General features: G+C 37.8%; 1 protein-coding gene across 2 annotated transcripts in view; it reads left to right on the top strand.

The window, feature by feature from the left end:
* Positions 1–18751, top strand: part of cnc (NFE2 like bZIP transcription factor cap-n-collar) — a 405472-nt gene that overhangs the window by 34567 nt on the left and 352154 nt on the right. The gene's annotated exons all lie outside the window — the stretch shown is intronic.

The raw sequence follows: 18751 nt of genomic DNA on the forward strand, positions 1-18751 counted from the left end.
TGCACGATATATCCGCCGTCAGAGTCAAAAGGAATCGTGGATCCGTTTTACATCATCTATTAACCAGTCTACCAACTCTAAGGTAGTCTGGGATAAAATCCGGAAATTGAAGGGAAAATATAATCCCACCCTTCTTCAATCCTAGATTATAATGGATGCGCTATTGCAGATCCAACTGCAATAGCCAATGCTCTTGGGGAAACATTCTCTAACATCTCCGCAACATCCTCGTACTCCCCAGAGTTCCTGGTCCTGAAATATAAAATCGAAAAACAGGCACTTAACTTTAAATCTAAGAGCATTTATCCCTACAACGGGGATTTCACTATTCAAGAACTGGAAAGAGCCCTCGCTCTTTCCAAAGCAAGTGCCGTTGGACCAGATGGCATCCATTATGAAATGATTAAAAATCTTTCACCAAAATCTATGGATTGTCTGCTCCTTCTGTATAACAAAATCTTTACTGAAGGGCAGTTTCCGGACTCCTGGCGAAAGGCAATCGTTCTTGCCTGCCCTAAGCCAGGAAAGGATCCAAAAGTCACCAACAACTATCGTCCTATTGCTCTGACTAGCTGTCTGTGCAAAATCCTGGAGAGAATGGTTAATTCTCGTTTAATATGGTATCTAGAATCAAACGACCTTCTCTCCAACATCCAGTGCGGCTTCCGAAGGAACCGGTCCACTTTGGACCATCTTATTAGATTGGCAGCATCCATCCGGGATGCTTTCCTAAAACGCGAACACTTGGTGTCGGTGTTCTTTGACATGGAGAAAGCGTATGACACAACTTGGAGATTTGGCATATTAAAAGATTTACATAGCCTAGGCCTTAGAGGGCATCTGCCCTTTTTTATTCAAAACTTTTTAGCCAATCGATCGTTCCAAGTTCGTGTGGGATCCTCACTCTCTCGCTCCTTTAGCCAAGAGGAGGGAGTACCACAAGGATCAGTATTAAGTGTCACGCTTTTTGCCATCAAAATAAATTCCATCACTGAACAACTTCCTCCAACTGTACACAGTGCCCTCTATGTTGATGACTTTAGCATTTTTTGTCAGTCGTGCAACATGAGGGTTATTGAAAGACAACTGCAGAAAGCCATTGATAGTCTGAATTGCTGGGCACTTGCTAATGGCTTCAGGTTCTCGCCGGAGAAGACCGTTTGCGTACACTTTTGTCACAAGCGTAATCTTCATCCTGAACCTGAATTAAGGCTCGGACAAAATGCTATTCCAGTAGCAGCGAACACAAAATTCTTGGGACTCATATTCGATAAAAAACTGACGTTTTTGGATCATATTCGTCAACTCCGCACAAAGTGCACAAGAGGTCTTAATATGCTCCACTCGCTCTCCTCTTTATCTTGGGGTGCAGACCGATGCACCCTTCTACGGCTTTACCGTGCACTTGTGCGATCCAAATTAGATTATGGGTCCCAAGTATATTCTTCAGCCAGAGACAGTGCCCTTCGATGGCTGGACCCTGTCCATGATCAGGCTATACGTATTGCTACTGGAGCATTTCGAACATCTCCTGTCCAGAGCTTATACGTCGAAGCAAACGAACCACCGTTATCGCTTTGACGTAAGCAGTTGTCTTTAAAGTACGCTTTAAAACTGAAATCCCTGCCAGACCATCCTACGTGGCCATTCGTTTTTGAGCCACGATGGGAAAATTTATACAATACCCGTAAGACTGCCAATCGTCCTTTTGGTATTCGTGTCCAAGAGCTACTCAAAGAACTTAATATCAAGGTAGACAAGGTTGCCCAAACATCAAAGCAACCCTTTCCACCCTGGCATGCTCATGTCCCGGCATGTGACTTGTCCCTTAGAAATTGGGGAAAGTCGGACACTCCACCGTCGGTCTACCTGCAGCTTTTTTCAGCACACCGAGCTGAATATTCTGACTTCGTGCCAGTTTACACAGATGGCTCGAAGTCGGAATCATATGTGGGATCTGCTGCTGTCTTTACAGACAGCACTACATCGGAGCAGATTCCCTCTGAATGCAGTATATTTACTGCAGAGCTGCATGCTATAGAGTTAGCCTTGGATCACATTAGTGAATGCCAATACCAACGGTTCATTTTATATTCCGATTCTCTCAGCGTGTTAGAGGCTTTGATATCTGTGAGGTATAATCCTCATCCAGTTCTGTCTAGTATTCAGCAGAAGATTCACTTCCTCCGTGAACGTGAATACAATATCTGCTTCTGCTGGATTCCCAGCCACATTGGGATTAGGGGAAATGATTTGGCTGACGCCGCAGCCAAATCAGCAATTCCCTATAATAATCGCTGCCTGTCAGTCCCCTATACAGACTACAGGCAAATAATACACCAAAACATACACTCCCAATGGCAGGACTCGTGGAATGGACAGACTGGCAATAAACTATATTGTATAAAGCCTGTAATTGAACCGTGGCAGTCTAGTCTGCGCAGGAATCGTAAGGAGGAAGTTGTTCTTGCCTGGATCCGCATAGGACATAGTCATTTGACTCATTCTTTTTTGCTGAGGGCTGATGACCCTCCTATGTGTGTGTCCTGTGGCACAATTTTAACGATTAGACACCTTTTAATTGACTGTCCAGATTCTAGCAATATCCGTTTTACCTCTTTTAACCATCTGACTGAGCCGTATACACTCAGTCAGATTTTATTCAACAATGACATGTCTGCTGTTTTTAGCTATTTTAAATCAATAAAAGTTTTTAATTGTATTTAATTTATGTTATTGTTACGTCTTTATTGATTTATTTTTTATAACTTTGTTATTATATATCTGGACATGGTGGCCTTACTAATTAGGCCACCAAGAATTTAAAAAAGAAAAAAAAATTTATTTAAATATTACCTAGTCTTGGCGCATTATAGCCGTAGTTGCTAATGCGCCAAAAAAATCCAAACAAACAAACAAAACAAACCAGTGGAAGGATGTTAGAAAATTTCTAAATGATCTTGGTGTTCTGGACTCTGATGACATTTCTCCAAATGTTCTCAAAACCTTTGCTGCTGAGATTGATCCTCTTCTTTGCTGCCTTTTTACGCTTTCTTATTCCACCGCTGTTTTTCTCTCTTTCTGCTTGCTCATATCCATTCAGTTCCTAAAAAGTGTAATGAACCTCTCCCTTACAATTATTGCCCTATTGCACATACCTCTACTCTTTCCAAAGTAATGGAGAAATTGATCAACTGCCAACTCAAACTGCAGTAATACCCCGACTTAATTCTTGATTTTTTCGTTTGGTGTATATCTAAAATTAGCTTACTAGTGATTTGGAAGTCAAATCATAAAGCTTGGGTGACAGCTTCCCTTTTTGAGGACTGGTTTGGTCACCACTTCATACCCGAAGTCGAACGTTATTGCAAGTCTAAACAGATTCCATTCAAAGTGATGATGCTTCTTATTGACAATGCACCCGGTCACCCTCCTGCCACCCTAATTAATTTTGACCCACATGTGAAAGTTGTGTTTTTGCCTCCAAACACACAACAGCTTGCTTCAATCGATGGACCAGGGAGTCATCAAAACATTCAAGGCTTATTACACGAGGCGTTCGTTTGCACGTCTGAATGAAGCTATGAGACAAAATTGTGAGATATCTCTTAAAGACTTTTGGGAACAATTCAATGTTTTAGATGCCATAAGAATCATTGAAGAATCTTGGGTTGAAATTCACAAAAAAAAACATTGAATGGTCTCTGGAAGAAACTTTGTTCATTTTTTCTTTCAAAAACGAGACAAAAACAACGCCAGAAACTGATCATGTCACTCATGTGATAGAAGAAGTTGTTAATCTTGCCAGGCAATTAGATTTGGAAGTCAATGGTGATGAAGTCAACGAGCTGTTGGATTCACATAGTCAGGAGCTGACAATGAATGAGCTCATAGAGATGCATGAGCAAAATGTCACTGAAGTATCCGACACTTCAGACCCATTTCCACCAGAAAAGCACATGACAATTGCAAGTTTGACAGAAGGTCTCAGCTCAATTGAAAAGGGCTTAAAAATTTTAGAACACATAGACTCCAACAAAGAACGCGTTATAGCTACAAAGCAAGGAATAAAAAAATTAACTTGCTGCGAAGAAATTCTGCGTGAAAAAAAGAAGGCGCTGTATCGTCACACGAATTTGTTAGATTTTATGAAGCCATCGACATCGAAATAACTTTTTTACGTAACTCATTTATTTTTTTAATACATATTTTGTATTAATATGTATAAATAACTGCAATTTTATTAAATATTTTTCTTCTAAACTAGTGAAACAACTTCTAAACAATATAATAGCGTAGCTTAATTTAATTTATTATGATACTCACCTTTTTATAATCTGCATTGATGTTGGAATAAATTGGATGATAATTTTAAATTTAAGTTAGCATGAATAAGTTAGGATTTAAAAACAGAATTAAAATGTGCGCAAGAAAGTAGAAGTTGCACGTCTTCGTCCTTGGTTGTCAGTGTTGAAATTTGAAACGATTTTATTTATACGATTGGAAACAGAAGGCCAATAGCCATAACAAGTGGCTTTCGTTTTACCTGTCTTCAGTTGGCAATGGTAAAATGAGAGTAAACGTGTGTATTTAAGAAGACTAGGTTCCCGTGATGCTCCTGGATACACGTGGGAATCTCAGGTGCATGAGATTCTAGACCGGTGCTATGTTATAGGGTAGTTTGGAATTTAATACTTGAAATGTGGAATGGCAGCGAAACCATTCTATAACTAGGGCTTCATATTGGAAAATTTTAAAACTGGATTTTAATTTGTGAACATGTGTTGCTAATTCGGTATTGGACTGTCCCGTCCTAAAGCTATTGTAGTGGTAGTATGCACATGTGTTTAATGTTTTGGTAGAACCGTATTTTGTGGTGGTGCTCCAATGTAGCAAGCATTACAGTTATCTTGACATTTTATTAAGTAGATGATATTATTCATGTCACTAATGTGGTAATTTTGTGTATCTTTATATGAGTTGAATAATGAACCTATTTTATTGTAAGATGAGAATGTAAGGGTGATATCAGTACTTTTGAATAAACGGCGGAATTGGTTGGCAAAATTACTATGGTAAGGGAGGATAATACGTGGATTATTATTGGACATACGTTTGGGTGGGTGGGTTGATATTATTTTGGACTGTGATAATAGTTTGTTTGATTAATTGAATAGGATATTTCCTAGATATGAATTTACTTGTAAGATATTGTAGTTCATTATTAAGGTCATAATGTGTGGAACTGTATTTTATAGCATTGTAAATTTGATTATAAAGGACTGCTTTTTTTGTGTTGAGAAGGTGATATGATTCAAAGTGGAAGTATTTGCCCGTGCGAGTATTTTTTCTGAAAATTCTTGTTCCTAGTTTTGTATCGCTTCTGTATATAGTGAGGTTTAGGAAATTAATTTGCCCCTTTTCTTCCAATTCCAGGGTATATTTTAATCTATTATGCATGGAATTAAATTTAATGAAAAGATCATTTATTGTGGATTTGTGCCCTATTAAGAGGATATCGTCAGCGTATCGTATAAATAATTTAATATCTGGGGGGGGGGGGTATGGTTGTAATATATATGGTTGTAATAAATCATATAGGGGGGCTGAGATTAGGGATCTCAGCCCCCCCTATCTGAAATTTACTTAGCCTCCATAGAAAATCATATTACAACCATACCCCCAGATATTAAATTATTTATAGGATACGCTGACGATATCCTCTTAATAGGGCACAAATCCACAATAAATGATCTTTTCATTAAATTTAATTCCATGCATAATAGATTAAAATATACCCTGGAATTGGAAGAAAAGGAACAAATTAATTTCCTAAACCTCACTATATACAGAAGCGATACAAAACTAGGAACAAGAATTGCTAGTTTTGTATCGCTACATTATGACCACACATTATGACCTTAATAATGAACTACAATATCTTACAAGTAAATTCATATCTAGGAAATAACCTATTCAATTAATCAAACAAACTATTATCACAGTTCAAAATAACATCAACAACCCACCCAAACACATGTCCAATAATAATCCACGTATTATCCTCCCTTACCATAGTAATTTTGCCAACCAATTCCGCCGTTTATTCTAAAGTACTGATATCACCCTTACATTCTCATCTTACAATAAACTAGGTTCATTATTCAACTCATATAAAGATACACAAAATTACCACATTAGTGACATGAATAATATCATCTACTTAATAAAATGTCAAGATAACTGTAATGCTTGCTACATTGGTAGCACCACCACAAAATATGATTCTACCAAAACATCAAACACACGTGCGTACTACCACTACAATAGCTTTAGGACGGGACAGTCCAGTACCGAATTAGCAACACATGTTCAATCCCACAACCACAACTCCTTAGTAGATTTAGCCATTCCTATTATCAAATTAAAATCCAGTTTTAAAATTTTCCAATATGAAGCCCTAGTTATAGAATGGTTTCGCTGCCATTCCACTCTTCAAGTATTAAATTCCAAACTACCCTATAACATAGCACCAGTCTGGAATCTCATGTACCTGAGATTCCCAAGTGTATCCAGGAGTATCACGGGAACCTAGTCTTCTTAAATACACGCGTTTACTCTCATTTTACCATTGCCAACTGAAGACGTGTAAAACGAAAGCCACTTGTTATGGCTATTGGCCTTCTGTTTCCAACCGTATAACTAAAATCGTTTCAAATTTCAACATTGATAACCAAGGACGAGGACGTGCACTTCTACTTCCTTGCGCACATTTTAATTCTGTTTTTAAATCCTAACTTATTCATGTTAACTTAAATTTAAAATTATCATCCAATTTATTCCAACATCAATGCAGATTATAAAAAGGTGAGTATCATAATAAATTAAATTAAGCTACGCTATTATATTGTGTCAGTTATAAATGGTACTTTAAGAGATCTACAATTTTTGAATTGACAAAATTTATATGTATTTATATGCAAAGTTGTACCCCGACTTACGCGAATTTGACTTAAGCGATTTTCGTCGGACCCACTTATCGCTTAACTTCGGGGTATTACTGTATATCAAAAACTTTCTAATGAGAGATTGCCAATATGGATTCCCTCAGAGTTGATCCACTGGGTGATATCCTGGCTTATAACTGCAAGATGGAATGTAGCACACTACATTCCATCTTGCAGTTTGAGAAATGTTACTCTACAGAAACAGCCACAAATTCTCTTATATCTAACACCAGTTCCTTAAAATAATATCTACCCTGCAAGACAGATTAAGACAGGTTGTTGTTATTTGGAGCATTAGCAACTAAGGCCATATTGCTCCGGGATATGCGGTGGTCATTCTCTGACCTTTCTGCATCTTCCGTATTTGGTGGTCACGGGCTCGAACCCCGGTCTAATCAAGAAGCGTGTGCTACGCACTGCTGCTCCTTCCCACCTGGCTAACGGAGGCGCCTCTCTACCCTGCAATGCCAGATAATTCTTCAGTGGGGAAAAGAAAACTTAGTTGACCTCAATTCCTTCTAAAACTCAGTCCTCTCTTATTTCTCACAAAAAAGAATACTATTTCAATGCTCATCTTCACTAACACTTAGGTATTTAGACAAGATTATGTATCTCTCTGAGGGATAACCCTGACTTAATCTCTCTTGGCATAAGGCCATTACAAATATTGCTCCTTCTGTATCAAAAAAAACTGTACTTTTTCTTTCATGGCATTACTTTTCTTCTAAACAACTACTCGCTCTCTACAAATCTCAAATTTGCCTTAGCATGGATTATTGTTCTTGCACCTGGGATGGTGACCCCAAAACCTCTCTCAAGCTTCTTGACTCTATTGAAAAGAAAGCAGTCGGGTTAATTGATGGTCCATCTCTTACAAAGTGTCTCCACTCTCTGTCTTATATACATTCAGTTCCTGCTGCATGCCTTTTTTTGGCACATTTGCCTATATATTCATAAGCTCCTATTATCTTCATCTTGTCTGTCCATCCTCATGTAATAACTTAACTTCCAGCAGATGGGAATTTCTTTGGAAAACAATTTTTTGAGCTGCTCCAAATTTCATTAAAGTTTGACAAATAGAAATCCAGCAATTATTATTTCTTTTTCCACACAATTTCTACATAAAAAAAGAAATTCATAGACTAAATATATATTTTAATGCAATATTGTTAGCTTTAGACAGTCCGTGCATACTTTGCTTGTATTGTTATGTAAGGCTTGTGAATGTGCTATTAGTATTAGTGTAGCCATGTAGTGTAAGGAAGCCACAGGCTTTTGCTGCACTGGCCAAAAAAAGAGGTAGATAAGAAAGTACAAATTATGCACTTCCCTCCCCTCTTCATGCAGGTAATTATCCAGTTGACCGTTGAATTTTTTCAAACTGTCAGCCTCAACTACCTGCAGCGGCAACTTGTTACAGTTGTCAACAACTCACTGGCTAAAAGAATTATCTACAGCTAGTCTAAACCTTTTCCCTGTAATTTGAATCTATGGCTCCTTGTTCAGGTTTCCTCTAAGGTGCCTGGTGGCCAAGCTCTGTAGCCCACATAATTCAAGTGTTTCCTCATATGGTTGCCCATTTCACCATGCAAGTTGCCCATCTGTGAACCCTTTCAAGAAGCTCAATGTCTTTTTTTTTTAGATGAGGTCTCCATACTTGGATACAGTGTTCCAAATGGTGTCTTACAATTGCCTTATACAGTAGGATTATGACCTCCCTATTTCTACAGGATAATGTTCAATAAATCATCGTTAGGACACCATGGGCTTTCCTGGCTGCATGTTTATGCTCCTCAGAAAACTTCATATCTGCCTGTATCATAACTCTCTTCCAGATTCCTCTCTTTCTTTACAGTTTATAACTCAACCCCACAAAGTATATAATTTATTTTGGGATTGCTGTTTCCAAAGTGTAAGAAAAAAATGCCACTTTTCTGACCATTCTTGAAGCCTGTTCAAGTTATCCCGATGGAGTGCTGCTTGGCACTGGTCATTTAATGACTTTCTCAATCTTTGTCATCGGCAAATTTTGACATCATGCCCTTTATTCATTCATTGATGTCATTTTTGAAATTCAGAAACAACAGTGGTCCAAGATCCGATCCTTAGGGCACTCCACTTCTGACATTACACCAATCTGAAGAATATCCATTGATCACAACCCTCTACCTTCTGTTCTGTGGTTGTTTGTTGTTTGTTTGTTATTTAGGAGCATTAGCAACTAAGGCCATATTGCTCCGGGATATGCGGTGGTCACTCCCTGACCTTTCCGCATCCTCCGTATTTGGTGGTCAAGGGCTCGAACTCCGGTCTAATCAAGAAGCGTGTGCTACGCACTGCTGCCCCTTCCCACCTGGCTACGGAGGCACCTTCTGTTCTGCGGCTACCTTACAATCCATCTTGGAATCTTTCCAGTGATCCTAACACTTCACAGCTTATACAGTACCCTCTCACAAGGGACTCATCTCTTGATATGTATACATCTCTTGTAAAGAGGGGGCCTCCGTAGCCAGGGGAAGGAGCAACAGTGCGTAGCACATGCTTCTTGATTAGACTGCGGTTCTAGCCCGTCACCACCAAATACGGAGGATGTGAAAAGGTCAGGGAATGACCACCGCATATCCCGGAGCAATATGGACTTAGTTGCTAATGCTCCTAAAAACCAAAAAACTAACTAACTAACTAAATCTTGTAAAGAGATGCATACATATCGAGAGAGTAGAGACTTAGTATAAGGGGAAGAATAATGAATATTATACAGTTGTAATTTTACTGAATGGCTAAGTTTAGAGAATATAAAACTATAGTTTTATTAATTGTTCTATAAGGTTATAATCTTAATAATTAATTGATAAGTGTAAAACTATATTTGCTTTTTACTTTTAATTAATCACAGAAAAAGATATTTCAGTTAGTTTAAGGAAAAAAAAAATCAAACACACCTGAAACATTATGCACTTGCTTATTAATGAACTTGTTTATAGATACTTCTATAGGCACTGTTCTTTGGAATTAGTATCCGTAATTACCCCACTCTCTTTTAAACCTGTTTGAACACATGCTACAAACAGTCAGCATCCACTGACTGTCCAACTCCAAACTTACAGAATAGACTGGAGTATACACTGTAATGATTTCTTCATTACATGCATTGGTAATGTTATATACATACTTGGTTATTAAAAATGAAATATTTTATTAACGAGCATTCAATTAAATAAAATTTTCCTTTTTAACCTCTGTATATATGTAAAAAAAAATAGCACCAGCTGTTAGTATCCCCACCCCCCCAGTTGATTTCATTGCACCATAGAAGTTTCTCATTTAATGATTTTTAAGAGTATTTGTGATCCTCTCCTCCACTTGATTTAGAACTTCATTTAATGTGTTTTCATTTGTCCCACCCACATTAAGTGTGTACTTTCCTGCTGATTAAAAATCGCTACATTAAGGGAAATATGCTTTTATAGTGTTTCTAATCTTTTTAAAATCTCAGCCTCTTTCCCATGTACTTTTCAGTGAAAACTGTTGCTGTCTTTGTTTAAGCTATAAATAGAGTAATAAGGAGATTTTTTCCCCATTACAAAACAGTTGTCTGCTAAAACCTTTAGGTCCAATTAGTAAAAAGTATCCCCCCCCCAAATGTTTCACTAGTATATGTCGGTCCTTTTAACATTTTTTTTTTTTTTTTAGTGTTTTTTACCATTCGGCTAGAAAAAGAGGGGAGAGTCTGCGTATGTGTTATCCGTTAATGTGTCACCTGATATTTTATATGCATCCCATACATTTTTCTTCTCGTGGCAGAGAATAAAAATGAATGGGATGCATATAAAGTATCAGGTGGCACAGAAGAATATGACAGATATAAACTAGTCTGTAATCAAGTCACAAAGGAGGTTAGGCAGGTGAAGGCAGATTACAAGAAATCCTTGGCAAAGGATGCAAAGAAAAACAGCAAAGAGTTCTTTACTTCTGTAAACTTTAGAAGGAAAGGGATGAATCAGATGACCACTTAACATATATGGGTTGACTATTGATCCATGCTCAGGTAGCTGATAAACTGAATGAGTATTTCGCATCTACATTCACACATGAGGAGTTATTCAATGAGGAGAGTGCCAGATGTTTATCAAACTCTATAACAGGGAACTAAGTGATTTTGTAATAACTGAGAGCAAAGTGGAGGAGAAATTGTTGAAGTTAAACATAAAAAAGGCACCTGGAATGGACAGGATCTATCCAATTATATTAAAGGAGGCAGCAAAGGAAGTAAGCAAACACTTAGCCATAATTATGAAAGCTTCCTTATACTCAGGGGAGGTCCCCATGGACTGGAGGTGTGCAAATGTATCACCAATTCACAAAGGGGGTTCATAAGGTGACACATGTAACTGTAGACCTGTTAGTTTAACTTGTGTTCTGGAGAAAAGAATGGAATCACTGGTTCAAGAAGCATTGCAGGATCATCTAGACAAGACTGCAGTAATAGTTAAGACACAGCATGGGTTTGTTAAAGGGAGGTCTTGTCTGACCAATTTTATTGGATACTCTGATGTGGTCACAAAGGAACTGAATGCCAAAAATAATTTTGATATTATATACTTGGATTTCAGGAAAGCTTTTGATACTGTTGCATATGGAAGACTGCTGTACAAATTGGAGAGGTATGGCATTAAGGATAAGTTGCTACAATGGATAAAGGGATGGTTGAGTGGGAGACAACAGAGAGTGGTAATCAGTGGACACTGCTCTTCTTGGACAAATGTTATTAGTGGAGTTACCCAGGGTTCGGTGTTGGGCCCATTGTTGTTTTGTATATTTATCAATGATATTGATGAAGGTATATCAGGATTAATGTCCAAGTTTGCAGATGATACAAAGGTTGGCAGGGTTGTTAATGACAGTAAAGACAGTATGCTACTCCAACTGGATCTAGATAATTTGGGCAAATTGGCTGAAAAGTGGCAACTGAAGTTTAATATTGACAAATGTAAAGTACTGCATATGGGTAGCAATAACAGAAGAGAAACAAACCAACTGTATGGTACTACTCTCAGGGAAGTGGAAAGTGAAAAAGACCTGGGTGTAAGTGTGCAGTCAAATATGAAGTTCGCTTACAGTGCAGACGAGTTGCCAGGGCAGGTCATGGAGTCTTGTCAATGATATATATAGGAATTTTGCTAGCAGGGACAGGGAGGTGATTATTCCTTTGTACAAGGCAATGGTCAGTTCACGCCTAGAGTACTGTGTACAGGTCTGGAGGCCTCATTTTAGGAAGGATGTAGAGTTGCTAGAACGTGTACAAAGAAGGGCAACAAGATTGGTGAGAGGAACAAAGGGGGTGCTCTTACCAAGAAAGGCTTAAGGTCTGCAAATTGCAGTGCCCGGAGGGTAGGCACCTGCGAGGTGATCTGATTGAGGTGTATAAGGCCTTGAATGGGTTGAGCAAGCTGAATGCTGATGGGATTCTTCCTCTTACTCAGATTAAGAACCTGAAGGGGCACAGATTCAAATCGAGGAAAGACAGTTGTAGAATAGATGTGCGGAAATTTGCCTTTAGCCAGCGGGTAGTTGATTGGTGGAACAGATTTCCACCTTTTGTTGTGGAAGTTGATAGCCTAAATAAATTTAAGGCTGAGCTGAACAGGCATTTGGAACAAATGACGGGGTGAAATTGGAGTTTTTTTTTGCTGATGCTGCATAAGCTTGCTTTCTTGCATTGTATACCTCTGCTAATGCTAATATCAGAATGGAATATTTAATTTATTTTAAATAGTTTAAAAAACAGATATATGAATGTTGCGAAGCATTTTTCTTGGGGTGGGCACACTTACCCTGGATGTATACAAAAATTTGATAAATAGATATTTCTGGATTGTGAAAATTATATATAATGATTGGAAAGTCTCTGTCTGTTTTAAAAATGGGGTAGGGGGATGTTAGCTTTTAAGGTGGCAAAGGAATGAATACAACAAAGAGTCGATAATTAAAAGCTGATGACATTAGGATATGTGGCTGAAAGAAAACAGAGGCCATCTCCTTTGAATGAAGACAATTAAGGTGGTACAAGTTCCAAGAACAAAATGGTTTTAAGACAGAACTAAAGTGGAATTTTCTGGATAAAGCCCTCACACACGTTTGCAGTTCAGAAGCTTTAGCTAGAAGATTTTTTATCAATGATTGTAGTTTACTGAAATCATATTTGGTTGGTCAGAGGACTGACAAGACCTTTTTAAAGATTTTTTGGTCAGATGAAGCCATTGTTGGAGGCTTTGTAAACAGACACAATACAGAGTCCATTCACAATATTATGACTACCCCCAATGCAGACACACACGCCTAGTGAATTATACAGTGTATGTGTCAAGTTCACACACTGCAAGCATATAAGGCTTGATGATTGGCATCTGTGGACACAGTAATAGCCTCTTTCGTGGGCAAAGCACGTGACCTATTAGTCCTGAAAAAAGGCATGATCATCGGCTATTGGGCCAGGGGTACCAGCATTTCTGAACACTGGACTTTGCGAAATGCTCACATGCTACAGTGGTGAAATTGTGTCAAGACTGGACGAATGGGACAGTTTTGACGACCCGATATGCTAATTGTGGAGCCCCATGCGCCTTTGATCCCAGAAGTGAATGTCCACTGAAACAGTTGGTCGGGACCAATCGGCTTGCTACTGTTGCTCAACTGGCTGTCCAAATGAACTGTGGGGCCACCAGAAAGGCCTCCAACACGACAGTGTAGCGAACCCTGTTGCGCATTGGGCTCCGGAACAGACGCTTGGTGACAGCACGCATGCTGACGGCCATTCATCGCAAATAATGGTGTAGGTTTGCACAGCAATACCGACACTGGATCCCGGCCGAGTGGCAATGGGTGGCCTTCTCTGATGAGTCACGGTTTCTACTCCACTGAGTGGATGGACAGTGGCATATTAGGCGTGAAGCTTCTGAGAACAGACACCCGTACACAATTGTTGGCAGAAGGCAGGCTGGTGGGGGGCGGCATTATGGTCTGGGGAATGTTTTCATGGCATGGCTCGGGTCCGCTGATACCTCTGGAGGCAGATGGTTACCTATTGATCATTGGCGATCAAGTACACCCGTACATGTTGACCATGTTCTTTGGAGGCAATGGTATCTATCAGCAAGACAGTGTGCCATGCCATGTTGCCAGAATTGTCTGTGAGTGGTTTGAGGAGCATGACGAAGATTTCAAGCTACTCCCTTGGCCACCAAATTCCTCGAATCGTAACCCAATTGAAAATCTATAGGACACATCAGACAGTCAGATTCTCCATCAAGGAACCTACAGGAACTCCGTGGTGCACTGCAGTTTGCATGGTCACAGATACCCGCAGCAATCTTCTGCCGACTTATTGAGTCCTTCCCACAGCGGCTGGCTGTGGGGCATATTGCGAAAGGCACATATTCTTGATACTAGGTAGATGGTCATAATAATGTGACTGGACCCTGTATGCATTACTGGGACCTCATGATCTGCAGGAAAAAATGGAGAAGAGCTAAAGCTATCTTAAAGTGACAGTTTAGTGTGAGATGACAGATGATCAAATTTGCAATCCATGTATTTTACAAGATATAAGGTATTTGTACATTGCTAAAATGTAAAGGAACACTATTCTACATTCAGTTGAATATTTTGTAGTCTAATTGGGTACATCATATATGTTTGATGAGTACAACACTTTATTTCATTATTTTTAAACTATGGGTATCTGTGACCATGCAAACTGCAGTGCACCACAGAGTTCCTGTAGGTTCCTTGGTGGAGAATCCAACTGTCTGATGTGTCGATCGAGGTTGTCCCATAGATTTTCAATTGGGTTAAGATTCGAGGAATTCGGTGAATTAGTTTTCCTAACAGAATGAATTGGTAGACATGGACCAAGTGAGTGTTCATCAAGGAGTTCTGACTTGAAACATTAGGGACAGTTTTAAATCTGGACTCTTTGAGTAATGGTTGGGTGTATGAATGATGTACAATGTAATTTTCAACTCAAATTTTACAAAATATGAGGAATATGTACACTGCCAAAATGTGCAGGAAACGATTTTTATGTAAACTGTTGATCCACCACAATTTCAGTATATCTTTGAAAAAATTAGCTTGACATTTCTCTAACAGATGCATTGGCAGACTTGAATCAACAGAGTTGTCTGCAAGGTGCCTTTATTTGATCCAGATGAATTTTTTTTTTTTTTTCATATATTTTTATTTTGGAGCTGGACTAAAGAAAAAGTTTACCAGAGAAAGCCAAGACCTGCTTGGTGCAATATATGACCTAAGATAAGGGGTCAAATTGGAAAATTTACAAAAGGGACTGCTGGTTAAAGTGTCTATTTTTAATGATCAAGCATGTACATGACATTACCGATACATGTGATAAACTGGAAAAATATGCCAGCATGTTTGTCTGTTCCGAGCCTTGCCTAAGATGATGTGCCATAAAACAACAACCAGGGACTGTTAATGAACTGGAAGAAACTATCAGAGAAGTGACTTGCAGTGGTCTTGTGGACTTCCTTTTATATTTAGTAGAATATTTAGTAGTCTGATTAAGGACTGTTGAAACAACATGGCTGATGGGTATGTTAAAATTTGAATATGTGTAATGTAAATGGTTATAAAATTATCTAACAAACATTACTTAACATAAATCTTTTTTGTCCTACATAGTACTGAGGCTACATGTGGTGTTTCTTGAAAAGTTCCAAAAGTGATTTTATGAGCAAGTTCAAATTGAACTTGACAATTATTTCTGTTTTTTTGCTTCAAATTTGGGCGGCTCTGTATTGAAGTCACAATGAAGTGACAAACTCTTTTACCAGAATTGGAAATATTTTTGGAATTTGTTTCTACCAAAATTTTGCACCAAGTTGATTTTAGTGCCATTAACATAACTTCCTCCAGAGGTCCAAAATGTGGCCTTTTCAGCAAAGTTTGGTTACTTGGGAATATTTTTAGAAGAATAAGAAATTTACTTCAGTATGATACGTAGAACACTTCCTAATGACACTCTCCAGCAAATAAATGAATATAAAATTAACACGAAATAATTACAGTAATAAAATTAATTTAAAAAAAACAAACAATTTTTTGCAAATTTTGAAGAGATTTTCCTTCTTGAAGCTGATAGAGCTTTTCGACCATATGTCTTGATCACAGGAATGGAAATTACGGAGTATGTGTGAGCCGGAATCTTAAATAGAGAGATTATTTTATTTGTCTTAGCGCATGCGTGAAGGTAAATAATCTAAGATGCTGGCTCACACATACTTCGTTATTTCCATTCCTGTGATCAAGACATATGGTTGAAAAGCCCTGTCATCTTCAGGAAGGAAAGTCCTTTTTCAAAATTTGTGTTGAACTTGTTTTTTTTTTTTTTTTTTAAATTATTTACTGTAATTATTTTGCGTTAATCTTATATTTGTTTATTTGCTGGAGAGTGTTATTAGGAAGTGCCGTATGTATCATTCATATTAATGTACATTTCTCTTATTCTTCTACAAAAATTGAAATATAATGTATTGTAATATAACTTTTTTTCCATTGGAAAAAAAACAGATCCATCAGATGGAAATTCTTCCAGTTTTGGTTCCATTTGATTTTTTTTTTTTTTTTCTATTTCCAAGTATCAAAATTGTTGAAAGAAACACATTTTTGGGATCATTCAAATTGAGAATGTTCTTTGGATGGAGTTAGTGGTCATATCTTAGGACATGAATCTGATTGAGCATCTATGGGATGCTTAACAATCAGCCTTCTTTTAGAATCCTCTGTGCACTAAAATCCACTGCTAGTAAAGAAATGTCAATTTGTTATTGCAAGGCCTTATCATCAGCTTTGTTAAAAAGCATGAGTGTCATTGGCTGTCAGTGGTGATCACAATCTATATTAAAAGTATGAATTATGGATGAAAGGACTTCTCAGCTTTTGGTATGACATGACTAACAAAATCTAATGGGCAATCTTATTTTTTTTTTGGGGTGGGGGGTATGTGGCAATATGTCATACCCCTGAATTCCAGTGATTTAAAAAAAAAAAAAAAAAATGGAGATACCCAACTGAATTGACAATACTGTAATTGATAAGTGTGCCAATATGCTTCCAAAATTCCATTTTCACTACTGATCATGTTTATGATTCATGCAAATAGAAATATATTTTATAATGTTAAAATAAAATTTTAAAAAATACTATGCCACATAATGAAATGTAGTTTTAAATTCCCTAAAATGAGTATGATCAGTACCAGGCTCACTCAGAGATCCAGAGGCTTGGCTGCTTCAGCTTTTGAGGTTCCTGACCAAATTTAATAAAATAAAGGTACACGAAAACAGGGCACAAAAAAGTGATGCATAATCTGAATGTATTTTTCATTTAATAATTACTTTTGTACCATTTTTTTTCTGTGCAGTGTACTGATTATTGAGGAAAAGTTAGTTTTTAAAAACTGACTCCCTTTTGAGCTTAAAGTCTTGGCCAAACAGGGGCTCACATCTGGTGAGTATGGGCTTGGCACACCCAGGGTCCTGAGCTGGATATTATCATTCTTCTCTTTCTTGGTGATTCCCTTCCCCTCTCTCTCTCTGGGTAATTCAGAATTTTTTTTTTTTTTTTTTTTAGTTGGTGCACTATAAGCTTCAGACTTCCTTGCACCATATGGCTAATAATAATAATAAATGGGCCTTATGTTCCCCCATGATTTTGCATACATATGTGATGTGAAGCAGCTTTAATTTTAATTTATTGTAATAATTACCCACGATGCATTTCTTCCAATATTTAGAGGCATGTTGTTTTCAAACTCAGTATAGTTGACTGGCATAAAGTTATATTTGATGAATTCCTAATGTGCATTATTTTTCCTTGATACCTCAGATTTTATGATTGTAACCACTTTTGGACACCAGTGCAGATACTCATGCCGCAATCTCGAACCGATAACGACGACTGAATTAAGACTTTATTGTACTATTCTAAATTATAGTGAGAAAAGAAATCATTATCGAACGGATGATAAAAGTGGGACTATTTTTTCAGGACAAAAAGTCGAAATTAGAGATTTTTGTTTATTATATGTTTTATGAAACTTCATACACTTGTGGCCCCTTTTGTTGAGAAACTCTGCATACCTATTGCACACGTCTTTAAAAAATTCAGTTTGCATCTGCAAGTGCAGTTCTTTGTTGACAAATTTTGCTTTCGCAAACGAGTTTTTTTTTTTTTTTTTTTTTTAATCCTCTTCCCAGAAAAATTACTTTACGTGTAATATTGTTTTATTCTGCTACGAGTGATGGAGTTTCAGTAATCAGGTAAACTGCTACATTACGTGATGTGGATTGTCAGTAGTGCATATTGCGATGATTATCAGATAGCATAAATTTTTCTTATCGTCCTTGAATTGTTTTCCGTCATTTAGAAATTTTCCTCATGCATAGGTACTTCCACGAATTTATTTTGTCTTGTATGTTGTTGTTGGAACAAAATTTTGTATATTGAAAAATACAAGGTTGAAAAGGGACCTCTCGATAAAAGTGCATTTGGCTCAAACATTAGGGTTAAGAAACCTACGCATCGTTTAGCAGCTGGAGGTGAACTGCTTGTGCAATGTGGATTCCTTGAAAAGACGAGGTCACTGTCACGAGCTGTATTTTCGTCGTTTTCGTTTTCCAAATACGCATTTTCTCCGCGGCTGACGTATTCTCGGCGGATGT

Source organism: Mastigoproctus giganteus, chromosome 9 (assembly GCF_048544385.1).
Source record: "Mastigoproctus giganteus isolate SK-2022 chromosome 9, ASM4854438v1, whole genome shotgun sequence".
In the NCBI taxonomy this organism is placed as follows: domain Eukaryota; kingdom Metazoa; phylum Arthropoda; class Arachnida; order Uropygi; family Thelyphonidae; genus Mastigoproctus; species Mastigoproctus giganteus.